Raw genomic sequence first — 14,920 nt, forward strand, 5'->3', positions numbered from 1 at the left:
TAACATAGACCCTATGGAGTATCTTGAGCTGGACGAAGCGAAGGCGGGCCGGTATGGCCACCTCTTTCGGGGAGGCCACCGCAGATACCCAGTCCTCGTCATCCAGCTCCAATCCATCGGCAACCCATGCCTCACGAAGGTTAGTCAGCAGTCCCGAGCGGTCATTGATAAGTTTTTTATAGATTAATGAAATCGTGCTGTCCGGTACATGTCCATCTAGCACTCTATCCTCCAGAGGGGAATACTCCGGAATGGAGGCAACGTCCGGGAATACGGAGCATAGCGCGTGACGGATCTGCATATACCGAAAGTACTCCCTGTCCGGCAACTGGAATTCTGTACGCAGCATCTCGAACGTTTTGAATCCCCCCCTCGTCCAGAGATCACCCACCCTGCTGATGCCTATCATGTCCCACTTCTCAAATCCCTTCGAGGTCCACAGGGAGCCCAACTGCTCAGATGCGTATAGTGGCGACGCCCGGGTCAAACGATCTTTCCACCCCATCGCCACGTTAGCCGCGTGCCACACTCGTACCATGACACGCGTGGGGCCCGTCAGACGTGCGTCAAGCGAGCTGGAGTAAAGCGCTCGGTTATAATCACCACCCGGCAGTAACATCTTATCCATTTCAAAGGCCGGGTTTAGAGCGGGCCCGTACAGGCCGTGATTAATCGCAGCCAGCTGGGAGGCCCAATAATACCGTTTGATATCCGGGAGGGCAATCCCCCCGTCATACCACGGGAGCGTCAGCTTCGCCAGGGCGATACGCGGTCTACCTTCCCAGAACAGTCGGCGCTGCAAACTCTCCACCTCGCGAAAGTAGCGCGCCGGGACGACGTCCATTGTGTTCTGCAGAGCGTACAGGAAACGCGGCAGCGACATCATCTTAAACAATGCCGCCCGGCCGAGCGGCGAGAGCGGCAAGCGCCTCCAACGCGCGACATCCTCCTTCAGGCGCTGGAGGGGGGGAAGCAAGTTCTGACTATATCGGGCCTCCGCGTCCAGGGTAATGAAGACACCCAGGTACCTAAATCCCCGCGGGGCGATCTGGATAGGACAGCCCCGCGGTAGGATAGGATCCTCCCCAGAGAGAACATACACGCACGATTTAGCCCAGTTGATGACAAGGCCGGAGTTAAGGCCAAATGAATGCAATACATCGACCAGTACTATCAGTGATTTACGTGGGGAAGCCAGGTACAGGAGAATATCATCAGCGTATAGAGATACACGGTCCTCATACTCGGGGGGCCAGCGGAGACCACGAATAGAAGGTTCCCACCGCAGCCACTCCGCCAGGGGCTCCAGGGCAAGCGCGAAGAGGAGCGGTGATAATGGGCAGCCCTGTCGCGTGCACCTGCCCAGCTCAAATGGAGCCGACACTCTACCGTTCACAACCACCTGCGCCAGCGGGCCAGAGTACAACAATTTTACCCAACCGATGAATCCTGGGCCAAACCCAAACTTCGCGAGCGTCGCCCAAATATATGGCCATTCAAGTGTGTCAAACGCCATAGTGGCGTCCAGGGACGCCAAAATGGCCGGCTCCCGTATGAACGGGACACGTGCGAGCACCCCATGCAAACGCCGCAGGTTAAGCGCTGTGTTGCGATGAGGGATAAAGCCGGACTGATCCTGGTGAATCAAGTCACACACTACGCCGACCAGCCGATTGGCCAACACCTTGGCGAGAATTTTGGGCTCCGCATTCAATAGCGAAATAGGCCGATAGGATGTGACCCGGTCCCGTGGCCTCCCCTCCTTATGGATAACCACGATAGTAGCTAGACGCTGGTCTAGTGGGAGGGAACCCACCGAGTGGGCCGCGAGGAACATAGCACGGAGATGCGGCGCCAGCGTATCCGGTCGCAGTTTATACAACTCGATGGGAAGACCATTAGGACCCATGGCCTTGCCGGAAGCGACCGAGCGTATGGCGAGGGCAATTTCTTCGGAAGTTGGAGCGGCGTCCAACGACACTCTGTCCTCCTCCGAAAGGGAAGGCAGCGCGATATCCCTGAGCAGGGCATGGGAATCCTCTTCAGAGCGGGAGGAAACCGGGGAATACACCCCACGGAAATAGTCTGCAAAGCAGGAGACAATTTCTTCTGGTTCAGTGACACACACACCATTCTGTTTCTCAAGCAATGGGACAACTCGACTCGCTCTCTCCTTTTTGTCCAGCCACGCAATCAATTTACCAGCCTTATCACCCACATCATACAGTCTCCCCTGTTGCTCTCTACTGAGGCCCCTGGCCACCTCCGTGACGAGGGCCTTATAGGCCGCTTGCTTGAGTCAGAGAACATGTAATTTGTCATCCGTCACCCCACATTCTAGATCACCCTCCAACTCGGTTATCTCAGCTTCAACACGGGTCACCTCCTCCCGCTCGCGCCTCCAGGAATGGGAAATAAGGGACAATGCCTCTCCCCGGAGTACCGTCTTGAACGCCTCCCACAGTGAGACCGCCGATGACACAGACCCCACATTTTCGTCAAAGTAGCGCGTAAGGGATTTAACCAGCTCTGCGCGAATGGTGGGGTCACGCAGGTACCAGGGATTAATCGGGACCACCCTACCCTCTCCCCTCGGAAGAATATCAAAGTGCAACAAGAGCGGGGAGTGGTCCGAAATACCCCGTGCCAAATGGCGCACCTCCCCTATCCTCCCCACATGCGCTGCCGGAACCAGGACATAATCTAGCCGTGAGAGACTACCATGAGCCCCTGAATGGAAGGTGTACTGTAGCTGCGTGGGATGTTTCAGACGCCAACAATCCACCAGCCCCAAGGTATCCAAGAGGCCAGACAACCACGCCTGGGCATGGGGGAGATCCCTAGGGGGGTGACGATCCACAGTTCCGGAAACCACAGCATTAAAATCCCCCCCACCACTAGAATCCCCTCCGGAAGGCCAAGGAGGAGGCGCCCCAGATCGGCAAAGGTGGTCGTCTGCAGCCCCGGCGGGACATAGACAGACACGAAAACGACCACTCTGCCCTCCAGTCTACCCACCAAAACCGTGTAACGTCCCCTGTCGTCATGGAGCACCTCATCAATCTCCAACGGGAGCGAGTTCTTAACCATAATGCCCACACCCCTTGAACCAGACGTGAAGCCCGAATGGGCCACAAGGCGGTAGCCCCGTCGATTCATAGCACAAAAGGAGTTGCCAATGAGGTGTGTCTCCTGCAGAAAAACTCGCTTCAAGAACTGCAGGACCACACCTCGTTTTATCCTGTCCCCCAGTCCATTAACATTCCAGGACAACAGACTCAGTCCCCTACCCCCCATCATAAACAGAAGCCATCACTCGTCCCCCAGAGAGCACTTTAGAAATAACACAACGATACTTTTGCCTTGTGGTGTAAACGAACAACACCCCACCCCCACCCACCCGCCCCAACAAAACTCCCCCCTCCCTGCACCCCTGCATGAGCCCAGACAGCCCCCCCAACTTGCAGTGGGCCTGTCGCCCCTATATAATGAAACTAGCTAGACCCCCTAGAGGAGGAAAGAGTACCCCTTCTAGACCCCACACAACCTCCAAGGGAGGGGAAAGAACAAAGTCAGAAGCTTGGTCGAAAGTGGCATCATAGTCGTCCAGAGTGAGGCCCAATATCAACCCCTCAGTCCCGATCCAGTAGGCCGTCTCCTCCCGCCGCCCCCCCCCCCCACCATCTCGATCACTACCCCCGGACAGAGTGTCCAGCCAGTCCCCGACCGCTTCGGGACGATCAAAAAAGTGCGTGCGACCATCCACCTCTACCCGCAGCTTGGCCGGGAAGAGCATGGCGTATTTTAAGTTCATGTCCCGGAGCCGGCGCTTGACGCCCAGGAAACTCAGTCTCTGCTTCTGGACCGCTTGGGTAAAATCAGGATAAAAGTTCACCTCCATATTTTCCAGCTTAATCGGCCCTTGCAGTCTGGAGGCTTGCAAGATCGCGTCCCTGTCCCGAAAGTTAAAAATCCGGGCAATGAGAGGCCGCGGAGGGGCTCCTACCTTCGGCCTTCCCCCGGGAACTCTGTGGGCCCTCTCCACGGCAAAGAATTTACTCAGTCCCCGAGGCTGGAGATGGGTAGCGATCAGGTCCTCTACAAAAAGATCCGCCGCCGCCTCCTCCCGCCCCTCGGGTACTCCGATGATGCGGATGTTATTCCTCCGGGCCCGACTCTCGGAATCCTCCAGGCGCCGATCCATAAGCGCACTCGCCTGACGAAGTCGGTGCACCTCCGTTTGGAGGGCCGCCACCTCAGTCGTGAGGCCCGACGCGGTTTGGGCCAAAGAATCAACCCGGTCGTTAGTCTTGGAGAGATCAGCCCTCACCAGGCCGACATCCACGAGGACCGCGTCGATCTTATGCGCCAAGGTGTCAAACCGCTGGCCCACCGAGGCCTTCATCTCAGCAATGGCGCCCATGACGTCTTGCAGAGTCAGATCCGTGGGCAAATCTGGGGCATCCGGGGGGCCCTCAGATGACTTGTGCGGTCCGCCGGGAGATCCCTTCTGGAGGGTATAGCGGTCCATGATGTTGGCCTGATGTACGGCGCCACGCCGGGTCGACTTGGTCTTCGACCGATCTCCATCTTGTTTCGTGGCCATCGCCACGGGTCTCACACCCGCACCAGATACGCCGTAGAGGGCAAGCAATCAAGGCCACGAGCTCCGGGGGCCACCCCAGGTCGGCGGGGTGGGTCACAGCCGGCAGGCAGGCAGGGTCTCCCAGCGAGGCCACACCAACACAAAGAGCTCCGCGATCTCACTTGCAGAGACGGCAAGGGGGTGCGAAAGTGAAAGCGAAAGTGCGGGGTACGCGACTCGCCAGGCCCAGCCCGCCGTTGTTGTTCACTTTGCCACTGGGTCACCCCCCAGCGCAAATCCGGGGTCCGGCGAGAAGTAGGCCGCAAACTTCAATCGGTGCTCACTCCGGTACCCGAAGTCCGATTCGAGAACGGGGAACGGGTACCACCTCGGCTCAGGCTCACCGACACAGTCCCCTCAACCGAGGCAGGATGAAGACAGGATAAACGTAGGAGGTTGCGGAGGTCCTCGGGAGCCTCGCACCTACGCGGCCATCTTGGTTGCGCGCTAGGCTCCTCCCCCTCTACGAGATTTTAATGGCCACTATCCAAGTAGAGAATTAGACGAGTGTTTGAAAGATTTGCCACACACCCTTTGGGCCACGGATTCCACCACAGTAGGATGTATGGAAATAACACCTCACAAGGTCACACTGAAAGAGGGAGCCCAACTACCACGTATAAAACAATACAAAATTCCACCTCAAGCTGAACAAGCATTAATGTTAATTATTCAGGACCTAATACAGTCAGGTGTGATTAAAGAAACAACTTCGAACATTTGCAATTCCCCTGTTTTACCAGTTCATAAAAAAGTGGAACCAGGAACACCACCTGTCTACAGACTAGTGGTGGATTTGAGAGAGCTCAATAAATGTGTCATTCCACAACACCCTGTGGTCCCAGCCATCTCCACTTTACTCACAGCCATAGATGCAGAAGCAAGGCATTTTTCTGTCATTGACTTAAAAAACGCATTCTTCAGTATACCCATTCACCCAGACAGTCAATACCTTTTCGGCTTCTCCTTACAAGGACGAAGTTTCCAATTCACAAGAGCTCCTCAAGGTTTCACCGAAAGTCCAAGTGTATATAGCCAAGCGCTGAAAAGACAATTGGACACTATTCAAAGGCCCACGGATACAGCCATACTACAATATGTTGATGATATCCTCATTACGGCCAGATCTGACGCAGCATGTGCTGAAGCATCACTACTAGTACTAGAATTCCTAGCTGCAAATGGCCATAAAGTTTCCCCTGGTAAGCTCCAATTTTGTTTACAGCAAGTGGCATACTTAGGGCACTTGCTGTCAAAGGAGGGTAGGCAGCTTACACAGGAACGCATCCAGCTCATACAACAAATACCACAACCAACAACACAGAAACAAGTTCGAGCTTTTGTTGGTCTCACCTCATATTGTAGACAGTGGATCCGGCAATTTGCACTCATTTCTAAACCATTAGTGCAGATGACAACACTCGAAGCTGGCGCTACTCCACAATTACCCTGGACAGATGAACACACGCAAGCTTTTCAGTCTCTTAAAAAGGCTATGTGTCAAGCCCCCGTGTTAGCAACACCTGATTACACCAAAGATTTTACCTTGTTTGTAACAGAAAACTCAGGTACAGCACTATCAGTCCTGACCCAACTTCAAGCAGACAGACATAGACCATGTGGTTATTTTTCAAGTACATTAGATCCAGTAGCACAAGCATTACCTGCATGTCTAAAATCAGTAGCAGCTACTGCACAAGCTATTAGACAAAGCGATGCCATTGTATTGGGACATCATCTGATAGTCCAGGTCCCACACGCTGTAGAACTTCTGCTAAACAGAACGCAAACACAGCATCTGACAATAGCCAGACTCACCGGATATGAGATGACGCTTTTTCAGCCACATATTGAGATTAGACGATGCAACATTTTAAACCCAGCAACACTGTTGCCACTGACCTCTCCTACTAAACAACTTCACGATTGTATTGACATAATTGATTTAGTGACCAAACCCAGACCAGATTTACAAGATACTCCCCTTTCTAAGGCAGAAATGACACTTTTTGTTGATGGTTCTTGCATGAGACTCCCCACTGGAGAACTAGCAGCAGCCTATGCCGTCACAAATGGTACAAACACCTTGGAAGCACACAAGATAGAGATACTGTCGGCACAAGCAGCCGAACTCATAGCACTAACACAAGCATGTCACTTAGCAAAAGGAAAATCAGTTAACATTTACACTGATTCACAGTACGCTTTCGGGGTTGTACACAACTTCGGCATATTGTGGAAAGAGAGAGGATTCCTCACATCTCACGGGTCTAAAATACAGCATGCTACACTCATCACTGCCCTCTTAGTGGCCAGTCAGTTACCAGCAAAAGTTGCAGTATTAAAGTGTAAAGCGCACACAAAAGGAACCGATGAAATATCAAAAGGAAATGATTCCGCAGACAGTGCAGCCAAATTAGCAGCAAACACAGAATTGAATATACTACACCGCCAATACGCAATACGAGACCCCTTTTCTGACATCCAGGATGTCCAAAGTCACACCACACCACAGGAACTGCTAGAATGGAAGGAAAAAGGAGGGGTCCTTACAGATCAGGGTTGGATGACACCTGAAAGAGCAGTATGGTTTCTGCCGGATGCTATGGTACAGGTTATAATAAACACCATACATGGACCAGCGCATCTGGGAGAAAAAGCAATGTTAGACAGCATACAGAACATATGGCACAACAAACATTTGAGAGCTGCAGCCAAACAAAAAGTTAAAACGTGCATGATTTGTAATCAGTTCAACCCAGGTAAAGGCACAAAGGTGGAGCAGGGTGGATTCCAACCCCCTGACCATCCATTTGAAGTTCTCCAAATGGACTATATCCAGATGGAGAGATGTAGAGGTCACAAGTATGTGCTAGTTGTAGTATGTGTTCTGACCAGATGGACAGAAGCCTATCCCGTCCCAGATTACACTGCAACGTCAACTGCTAAGCAACTAGTAAGAGAATATTTCCCGAGATATGGGTTGCCCCGCGTCATCTACTCAGACAACGGCCAGCCCTTCTCCTCTGAACTCATGAAGCAAGTGTCTCTTCTGTTAGGGTACACTTGGAAATTTCACTGCGTAAGACATCCTCAAGCAGCAGGTCTAGTAGAGAGACACAACCAGACTTTGAAGACAAAATTGGCCAAGATATGTACAGACAAAGGCGTGGACTGGATGGTAGCCTTACCGGTTGCCCTCTTCTACATGCGTATGGTAGCACATTCCAGAACTGGTCTATCTCCGTATGAGGTGGTCTTTGGCAGACCACCAAATATGTGGGGTACGTCAATGCCTAAAAGAATTACTGATGTAGACAGCAGAATATTGACTGATTACCTGGCTTCCTTGATGTCTGCACTCCAATCTTGTCGTTCACAGGTCGCTGCAGCCTTCCCTGACAAAACCGCCCCTGGAGAACACACCATCCGACCCGGCGACTGGGTGATGATAAGAAACTTCGACAGGACCAGTCCTCTTCAGCCCAGGTGGAAGACTCCGAAGCTCGCGCTCCTAACCACGCGGACGGCGGTGAAGGTCAAAGGCAAGAAGGGCTGGCTACACGCGAGCCACTGCCGGAAATATTTTGGACAAAGAGACACTGTTGCCGGCGACGCTGCCAACCCTAGTGACATTGTAACAGAACAATCTTTTGTGCCTTTGGAACTGACCCCACAACAAGAATATAAATCAAAGTTGAGGTCTGCCATCTGGACTCTGGCTAATTAAGTCCACTGGGCGCAGGTCCAGTGGTGAAGCGGTTGGAGCATGGGGATGGATTTAAACACCTTGACTATGTGGGAAAAAGATAGAATGAAACGCAGAAACAAGAACTTTAAGAAATTGCGTAGTGGTTCTATCATATGTTTAATGATATTGTTTTTCTTCATAACCATTATGACGTGTCTTGGTTCGATCCTCCACACTGTTTTTCCTCCAACACCACACACCTATCATGCACCCAACAGCACTCAGGAACACATATATCATGACCTACCCCCTCATGAACAAGCCCATAGACTAGCCTTGCAAAACAATACCTTTATACAGATGTTACACTACACTCATCAGGCCAGCAATAGCACAAATTGCTGGATATGTGGCCGCCTCCCACCTCATCAGAAAAAGGGAGGGATGCCTCTTTTCCCCTTTCCATTTTCCTATAATGGGACTTGTGAAGCCTGGTTCGCCCTAATAACAGCTGACGATACCACCCCCACCTCCTGCCCTGACGAAAATAATTCATGCAAGAATGGGTGGCCTTGGGGGAACTTAAACAAGGTACTTAATGCTGCCTGTTACCCAAATAAGGATGGAAGTCCTCAGGCGACAGGAACAGTCCTAGAAAGTGAAGAATACAAGCAAGGGAACATGACCATGTCCTACAAGATGTTAAATACCAAACCTAAAAAGAATGCTGGTCCCCCTTTCATCTCGGTCTCACCAGTAAAAGGACACCTGTGCATCCAGAAAAATGGCTCTGTTCCATTAGGACACAGTGACTGTCATACCATTATAAGTTTAGAAGACAGAGGAAAGTCCTCATTTCAAGCATCTTGCCATACTTATTTCGTCTGTGGCCAAACGGCCTATGTGCAGCTGCCCTTGAACTGGGGGGGAACTTGTTATATAGCATTCCTGTTACCCCCTGTCTTTGTGGCCCCATCCACTTACCACCCAGACCTCCTAGTGCACCATGTCAGACATAAAAGAACGATCGATACCTCCTTGGTTGACCAAACAGAAACCTCATGGGAACAGTATACAGATTTTAACAAAGGGTTCTTCTTCTTTGTTGGCCCTGTACAGAACAGCAAGCTTATACGCAGGTTGACAAGGACCTTAGAGGCTATTGTAAACCAGACGGCGTCTGCCCTGGGGAGCTTTACCCAGGAGCAGTCTGCCACATGATTGGTTACTCTCCAAAATCGCCTTGTCCTTGACATCATCCTGGCTGACAGAGGCGGAGCCTGTAAAATTATAGGCTCTAGCTGCTGTATATTTATTCCTGATAATTCCCCATCTGTATACACGGCCATAACAAAATTACACAAGATAGCCGTAAGTTTACATCAAGAACCTGGCACCTGAACGTGGTCTGATTGGTTCTGGAAGATAATATCGTCCTGGGGATGGCAACTGCTGTCAGCAGCAGGTATAATATTCCTGATAATAATTGGATGCTGCCTTTGCATCCAATGTGGTCCTGCACTGTGCGGTCTATGCGCTGCAAACTGCATTCCTAAACCACTTGTCCAGCAGAGAGAAAGGGAAAGAATTATGCTACAAGAATGTATAGATGATCTCATGCAAATTGAGATATAATATAGGTACACTCTGGGGCAAGGGGGGAATGTGGAAATAAAATTGACAATTGTGCCCCATCATTTCCCTGTTTCTGCCTGGTAGCCATTTGCCTCAGACAAACACCCATTTTGTGTGTGACATGCTCTCAGCAACTTGTCTGAAAACTGTCCTTCACATCCCCATTGAATCTTGCACAACCCCCTGCTCCTTGTGGTCGAGCAAATTCCAAGAAGCCTGCCTGTGTGCCTTCCCCCAGTTGTGCCAGAGACTCAGCCACATCCTGTCCATTGTTGGTGACTCAGCCTGTCACACCAGCTGCCCTGTGACCACCCCCAACTGAAAGAGGAAGCACGAGGTTAGGCCCTGAAACCACACCAACTAATAGAGGAAGCACAAGGCTGTACACTGTGAACACACATTTCTGTGGTTCTGCCAATTCCCAGAACAAGCAAGATAGTTCCTGTTTTACACAAGATGGTTCCTGTTCTTGACTCTAAGCCAGAGATAAACCCCCGAATGAGTAAGGGCCTTCAACTGAAAGAGAACAGATTTCCACACATCACATGCCCTCTCACGAGACACAAGACACGCCCCTACCTTGACACATCTGTTGGAAATTACTGCTTGTCACTTCCCTTTTTCTTGTCACTTCTCCTTTCTTCTTTTTCCTATTGACTGAAAACTTTATAAATATTCTGATGTGTGAATAAAACTGCAGACCACTCCTGTACCCGCTTGGTGCTGGAGCTCTCCCCTTAACTCGAGTTACTGGACCCTTTTTTTTACTCGAACACCACGGACTCCTCTCTTTGCTGTGACTGAAATTATGATTATTAAGTATAGAAATTCTGAGATGAGGTAATATTGAATTAATTTACCACAGTCCGGAGGTGGCCAGGACACGGCTCCCACAGGCTCTTGCTGAGGGGTGGGATGCAGCACGGTACTCCATTCGATGTGGACTTGACACCACGGACTCACTGGGTAGAGCGATTGCGATGACTGTGGCGATTCGTCGTTACACCTGGCTGAGGTCCATGAATTTTTCAGGGGATGTCCAGAGCACCCTCATGGACATGCCCTTTGATGGCAGTCACCTTTTTGGAGACAAAGCTGATAGTGCACTGGAGCGCTTTAAGGACTCTAGGGCTACGGCCAAGTCCTTGGGCCTCTCGGCCCGCGCCCGCAAACTTCTGCTTTTCGTCCCTTTCGTGGCCAAGGAAGGGGCGCTCCCGCACATTCGCCCAGCCACAGGCCGCAGAACCATCCTCAACGCGGATGTGGATTCCGCCGTGGCGGAGCAGGGGGACAGAGAGCTGGTCAGTCCACATCTGCTCCCGCAGCATCTGCCTCAAAGCCTTCCTAGTCCGAGCTTTCATGCGTACCATCACTTCGGACAGGTTGGTGCTGCAAAACGTCCGAAGGGTCTACTCCCTCCCCTTCGAGGCTACCCCTCCAGCTATGCCACTGCAGTACCACTGCATGTCGGGGGATCACTTGCGACTTCTGCAGGAGAAAGTTACGGCCCTCTTGGCCAAGGGGGCCATCGAGCGCGTTCCTGGCCCAGAAGTAGGACGGGGTTGTTACTCCCACTACTTTCTGGTTCCAAAGAATGGCAAAGGGGCGTACACCCTATCTTGGACCTCAGGAGCGTCAACGCCTTCCTCCGAAAGAAGAAGTTCAAGATGCTAACTTTAGCTCAGGTTCTGGCTGCCCTAGACCCTGGAGACTGGATGATAGCATTGGACTTGCAGGACGCTTATTTCCACATCCTTGTCCTGCCGGCCCACCGGTGTTACCTGCGGTTCACGGTAGGCCACGAGCACTTACAGTTCACCATGCTCCCCTTCGGCCTCACCAGTGCCCCTCGGGTGTTCACGAAAGTGATGGCGGTGGTCGCAGCTCATCTGCGCAGATTAGGGGTCCAGTCTTCCCCTATCTCGACGACTGGTTGTTGAAGGCGGGCTCGCCCCGAACAGTATGGTAGAATTGGGGGTCTCTGGTTGGCACAGGTAAGTACTTGTGACAAGCAGGGACCCTCTCCTCTCGTCAGGGCAAGGGAATTACTCTTTAAAATAACCCCTGCTCACCCTCTAGGTTGCGTGGCGCGAGCAGACAAGGCTAATCTCAGAGCGTTATGGGTTAAGCATTTGTAAATACACACAGCAACTCAGTGATAACGCCACACATGGACACCACACCAGGGTTTGTATAAAAATAGTAGTCTTTATATAAAAAGGCTTAGCAGAAGACCCAAATAACGTTTCTTAAAAAGGGGGGGGGGGGGCACAATACTACCTTAGGAAGGAGCGTTTCTTGTTAACAAAATGCGTATCTTTATGTCCTGTGCGCTTCGCACTGACTGTGCGGTTCGTTTTGGGGAAGATCGTATCCCAGAAGAGTTAGCTACACGTTGCAGACTCGCGGGTCCAATGCGCACACAGTCAGGGGCGGCTCTCACAGTACCTTTGAAGTTCGTAGGGGGGTGACGCAGATGATGCCGCAGGTGAAGGTGTTCCAGGAGCGTGCGTTGGCTCTCCTCCGGTGCGGCCCGGCTCGGTTAGATGCCTCGGTTCGGGGCGTCTGGGCGGGACTGCAGGGCGGAACGGACGGTCCGGGTTGTAGCGGCTTCACTTGTGCAGCGCGAGATGCGCGTCGTGCCTTGGAGCGGGGATGCCAATCCGAACCCAGCGGCGCAGTACGGGGCGGCCGGTACGCTTCGAGCATAGGAGCCGTACCCTTCGGTGCACGTCTGTGGGTTCGGGTTCTGGAGTGCGGCGCCAGGGGAGCTGGTACGCTTCGTCGTACAGGGCAGATTCTCCCTGCGGGGCGCTCCGGTCCTTCACTGCCCGCGGCAGGGGCGGCGAGACGAGCAGTGCGGCTCACGGGGGAGGGTGCAGCGGGGTGGAGGCGGCCCGGCAGTGGACAGTGCGGGTTACGGCTCGTACAGAGCGGAGCCACACGGTGCGGGGCGGCCATGGACACGGCTGCAGAGCAAACAGGGTTTCGAGTCGCACTTCGATCGCGGCTCCAGCGGCAGGGCAAGTCTTGAGGCAATGTCCAGTGGCTCTTGAGGCAGGAGGAGTCCAATATTCCTGGGGCTCCGTTCAGGGGGCAAGCTCACCCACAAGCCCTTGGAGATTTAGGTTGAAGCACAAGTTCTACAAAGTCTTTTTCAGTCTTTTCCTCTCCTTTTCTCAGCAAGGCACCCACTGCAGGCCAGTCCCTCAGGTCAGGGACAGTACTCCTCCTTCAGCTTTCCCAGGTCCTTCTAGTTGGGCAGAGGTTCTTCGTGGTTCAAGCAGGATCTGATTTCTTAGGAGCAGGCTCCTATCTTTATACTGCATTTCTTTTGTTCTGTGAGGCCAGGGGGCCTTTGCCTGGTTCAGTCCAGTTCTTGAGCACTTTGTTGTGGTGACTCTGGATTATCTTTTCAGTGTGCAGGGCAGAGACATCAGACGCTCCACAGGAGGTGGAGCCGGCATTGTGGTGGCAGAGCACAGCCCTATTCAGAGTCAAAGTGGCACTCCTCCCACCCATCCTGGTGTAATCTTTCTATTCACCACCTGGCTGCCCAGACTGTCTCCTGGAATTCCCCAGCCCTGTCACTCACACAAACCGGACAGCTGATACACATCAGAGCAGAGGCGGGCTGAAATGGTTAGGCAAGCATATACCAACTTTCTAAAAGTGGTATTTGCAAACACAGAACATTAAAATTAACTTTGCTAAAAGTTGTATTTTATTATTCTGAGTTCAGGCATATCAAACTCGAGTTTCTACCATGTTCCCTGAGTCTGCTAGGATTATAGAGTGTAATAATTCCAGAAGCCCATTCTGGCCTATGAGAACAGGTAGCCTTACAATAGTGAAAAACGAAAATAGCTGTAATTCACTATTAGGACATGCCACACACATCAGGGTTTGTCCTACCTTACACTTACAATGCACCCTGCCCTTGGGCCTACCATAGGGGTGACTAATATGAAGTTAAGGGAAGGTTTAGGGACTGGCAAGGGGGTGCCCTTGCCCAGTCAGCATGACAGTACCAGACTGCACGCAGGTTCTGCAACGGCAGACCTTAGACACATTTTACAAGGCTGCTTATATTGGGTGGCACAACCCGTGCTGCAGGCCCACTAGCAGCATTTGGATTTACAAGCCCTGGGCACTCCTGGTGCATTTTACTGGGGCCTGACAGTAAACCAAATAAGCCAATCATGGAATCCAATCAATGTATACACTTTATACAGGGAGCACTTGCACTGTGGCACTGATTGGCAGTGGCACAGTGCTCTGAGCGACTAACACCAGCAAAACACATGAGGCAACAGCAACAAAAAGTGGAAGGGAGACCCACGCCAAGATGCCAGGTCTAACACGTGTCCCCTCCAGCTGAAATGTGGGGAGAACTACCCTACCCCAGGGAGTTCTCATCACTAAGGCGGAAAATTCTGGACAGACCGTCAGCATTGGCGTGATCTGTGCCAGGGCGCTGTTCCACCGTGTAGTCCATACCCTGTAGGGAAATGGACCACCTCAACAGCTTTGGATTCTCACCCCTCATTTGCATCAACCATCTGAGGGGCCTGTGGTCTGTCTGAACCCGGAAGTGAGTCCCAAACAGGTAGGGCCTTAGCTTCTTCAGTGCCCAGACCACAGCAAATGCTTCCCGCTCAATTGCACTCCACCTTTGTTCCCGGGGAAGTAACCTCCTACTGATGAAGGCTACAGGTTGGTCAAAGCCCTCCTCAGTCATCTGTGAAAGATCTGCCCCTTCACCATGCTCTGAAGCATCTGTCTGTACAAGGAACTCTTTGGAGAAGTCGGGTGCCAGGAGCACGGGCGCCGTACACATGGCAGTCTTCAGGGTGTCAAATGCTTTCTGACAGGTGTCAGTCCAGATCACTTTCTTTGGCTGCTTCTTGGAAGTCAGCTCTGTCAAGGGCGCAACAATGTTGCCATAT

General features: G+C 52.1%; 1 protein-coding gene across 2 annotated transcripts in view; it reads left to right on the forward strand.

Annotated features, from left to right (window-relative positions):
• DNAH17 (dynein axonemal heavy chain 17) overlaps positions 1 to 14,920 on the forward strand; it is a 14,992,541-nt gene that overhangs the window by 4,557,903 nt on the left and 10,419,718 nt on the right. The gene's annotated exons all lie outside the window — the stretch shown is intronic.

Source organism: Triturus cristatus, chromosome 7, assembly GCF_964204655.1.
Source record: "Triturus cristatus chromosome 7, aTriCri1.1, whole genome shotgun sequence".
Taxonomy (NCBI): Eukaryota; Metazoa; Chordata; class Amphibia; order Caudata; family Salamandridae; genus Triturus; species Triturus cristatus.